Raw genomic sequence first — 2,661 nt, 5'->3', positions numbered from 1 at the left:
TGCATGCCTGTAATCCCAGCTACTCGGGAGGCTGAGGCAGGAGAATTGCTTAAATGCGGGAGGGGGAGATTGCAGTGAGCCGAGATCGTGCCATTGCACTCCAGCCTGGGCAACAAGAGCAAAACTCCATCTCAAAAAAAACAAAACAAAACAAAAAAGTCACCCAGTGAGCTCTTACTGGATGCTGGGGAGGTATCAAAATGGATAAGAGATGGTCTCTGACCTCAAGAAGCAGAGGACCCCTCATCTGGCCAAGTGGCCCCCAGATCACACTATACATCACAGATGGATGGTTACCCAGCCCCGCCTGGGCACTCCCAGAGACAGAGAACTCCCTACCTCACAGGCAGGGCATTCCATATTTTTAACAGTTTATCTATTAATTAAGTTAAAATCTCCGCCTCCTATAGCCTTCATATACTGGTGCCACTGTTTTTGGCTGGAATGATAGAAAATGCATCAAATCATTTTTCACATGCAGCCCTTCTATATCTAAAACTTGTTTTCCTGTCTGCGATCTCTCCACATAACCCCAGCCCATCCTCCTGCTCTTCAGGAACCTCAGGGTTCTTGTTTCCTCCCTTAAATGCAGCCTCCAGCACCAAGTGCGGATCTCGAGGGTCCTGACCATCAGCGGCGCGGGGCTGCCGCGGCTGCAGCACTCCCTTCTGCCGGGCAGTGTGGGCCTCCCGTGAAGTGTGAAACGGGCCCTCCCTGCTCCAGCAGCTGCTTCCCCTGCTCCTGATTGAGCTTCCAGGCACCTGAAACCCTAAGGTCTGTCTCTCAGGCTCGAGCCTGAACGTCTTATACGTGCTTATACGTGCTGTGGGCTTTCCGAAGCTAGGAGCAGAATTTTAGATTTTTCCACATTTCATCTTTTTTTTTTTTTTCATGAAAACCATCCTTCTGTCCTGATGAGATGTTTTTCGTTTTGTTTTGTTTTTTTGAGACAGGGTCTCACTCTGTCACCAGGCTGGAGTGCTGTGGTGCAATCTCAGCTCACTGCAACCTCCTCCTCCCGGATTCAAGCAATTCTCCTGCCTCAACCTCCTGAGTAGCTGGGATTACAGGCACCCCCCACCACGCCTGGCTAATTTTTGTATTTTTAGTAGAGACAGGGTTTCACCATGTTGGTCAGGTTGGTCTCAAACTCCTGACCTTGTGATCCACCCGCCTCGGCCTCCCAAAGTGCTGGGATTACAGGTGTGAGCCACTGCGCCCGGCCCCTGATGAGGTTTTTACAAAGTCTGTGATGCTATCACCAAGGTATCAGCTGTTCTCTTTCAGCCTTATGTCATCAGCAGCCAGGTGAATGTAACTTGTGTGCCTCAATTTGCTGCCTTGTCTAATGGTCGACCTGGACAGCCCTTCCACTTAACTCCCTGGGATTTTTTTTGATGGACATTTTTTGGATAATTTGGTTTGAGAACAATCCCACTTACTACATTGTTAGCAATCCACACATTCCCAGCATGTGCACATAGATATCTTGGGGGATCTGGTCAAACCCTTACTGATGTGCTGCCTACAGCTGGCCTGAGCCAGGACATGAGCTTGGCATCGATGCTAAGAGAGGAAGGAGGTTAGTTTGGCTTGACTCAGTCTTAGTGGAGACTAAGCTTCCTTTCTGAAGATACCTTGCCTATTGGGTTGAAGAATTGTTCTTTAGAACCTTCACATTTTGGGGGCAGAAGGGGCCTTGGAAATAATTCAAAGTTAATTCCAATTTTTGCAGATGATGAAATCAATGCCTAGAGGGCTTAACTGGCACTCCCAAAGCCACTGGGTTCATCAGGAGGAAGAGCAAGGATTGGATCCCACGTCTACATCTCCAAGTTCAAAGCCCTTTCTTTAACAGTATCATGCCATCACACCTTTCTCGAAGCGCGCGCGCACACACACACACACACACACACACACACACACACCCCTTCCATCAAGACTCTTGTGTGCCAAGACAAACCGAGGCATTATCTTTTTTGGGGGTTCAATGGGGGCCCCACAATTGGCCACTTTCTCTTCCTGAATGGAAGATGGAGGCCCAGGCCCCTCCATGGAATTTGTTCTCCAATAGGGGAGCTCTGGACTCCCCCAGTCTGGATGGATCTTGGGAATCCTGTCTGCTTCCAGGAGACCTTTGTCTTTGTGCCTCGTGTGTGCCTGTGGGTGCCTGGCATCGACTCCCTGGGTGGGCATGGAAACTGGACTATGGCCTCTCAGCAGCAGGTGGAGGTGGGGACTTCCCCAGAGAACAATGGGCTCCTTGCCTAGTGGTCTGTGGGGCAGGGGCGGCTTGCTGAGCACGGTACGAGGATCAGAGCCCCTGGACATGCTGCCCAAGGGCCTGGCATTGTGAGGGTATGAGCCCTGCCATGGTAGAAGGCAGAGGCCTGTGGCTGGTCCAGGGAAGGGCAAACTAGGTTGTTCAATGCAGGAGAACTGTGGCAAAAGAGGTGTGCCTGTAGCAGAGGGGGCCCAGCGGGGACATCCCTGGTACCCTCGACAGCCCCCAAAGACAGGGCCCCTTCACCACCCTCCCCGCCCCCCTGGGAGGCCCTGGGTACCTGTTTATTCTTTAGGTCAAGGGAGAGTTCGTAATCGGAGGCGGCAGGGGTGTGGGAGCACAGCGCGGTCGCCAGGGCAGGCTGCTGCCGGCCGGGG

At 52.0% G+C, this 2,661-nt stretch overlaps 1 protein-coding gene across 1 annotated transcript in view; it reads right to left on the bottom strand.

The window, feature by feature from the left end:
- IQSEC3 (IQ motif and Sec7 domain 3) overlaps positions 1–2,655 on the bottom strand; it is a 46,531-nt gene extending 43,876 nt beyond the window's left edge. The window contains exon 1 of the mRNA XM_011967129.1: positions 2,565–2,655. The gene's annotated coding sequence lies outside the window, so the exon portion shown is untranslated. The remainder of the gene's footprint in view (positions 1–2,564) is intronic.
- Positions 2,656–2,661: the final 6 nt, after the last annotated feature.

This window comes from Mandrillus leucophaeus, unplaced genomic scaffold, assembly GCF_000951045.1.
Source record: "Mandrillus leucophaeus isolate KB7577 unplaced genomic scaffold, Mleu.le_1.0 Scaffold79, whole genome shotgun sequence".
Classification (NCBI taxonomy): Eukaryota; Metazoa; Chordata; class Mammalia; order Primates; family Cercopithecidae; genus Mandrillus; species Mandrillus leucophaeus.
This window is presented reverse-complemented; position numbering and strand designations above follow the sequence as displayed.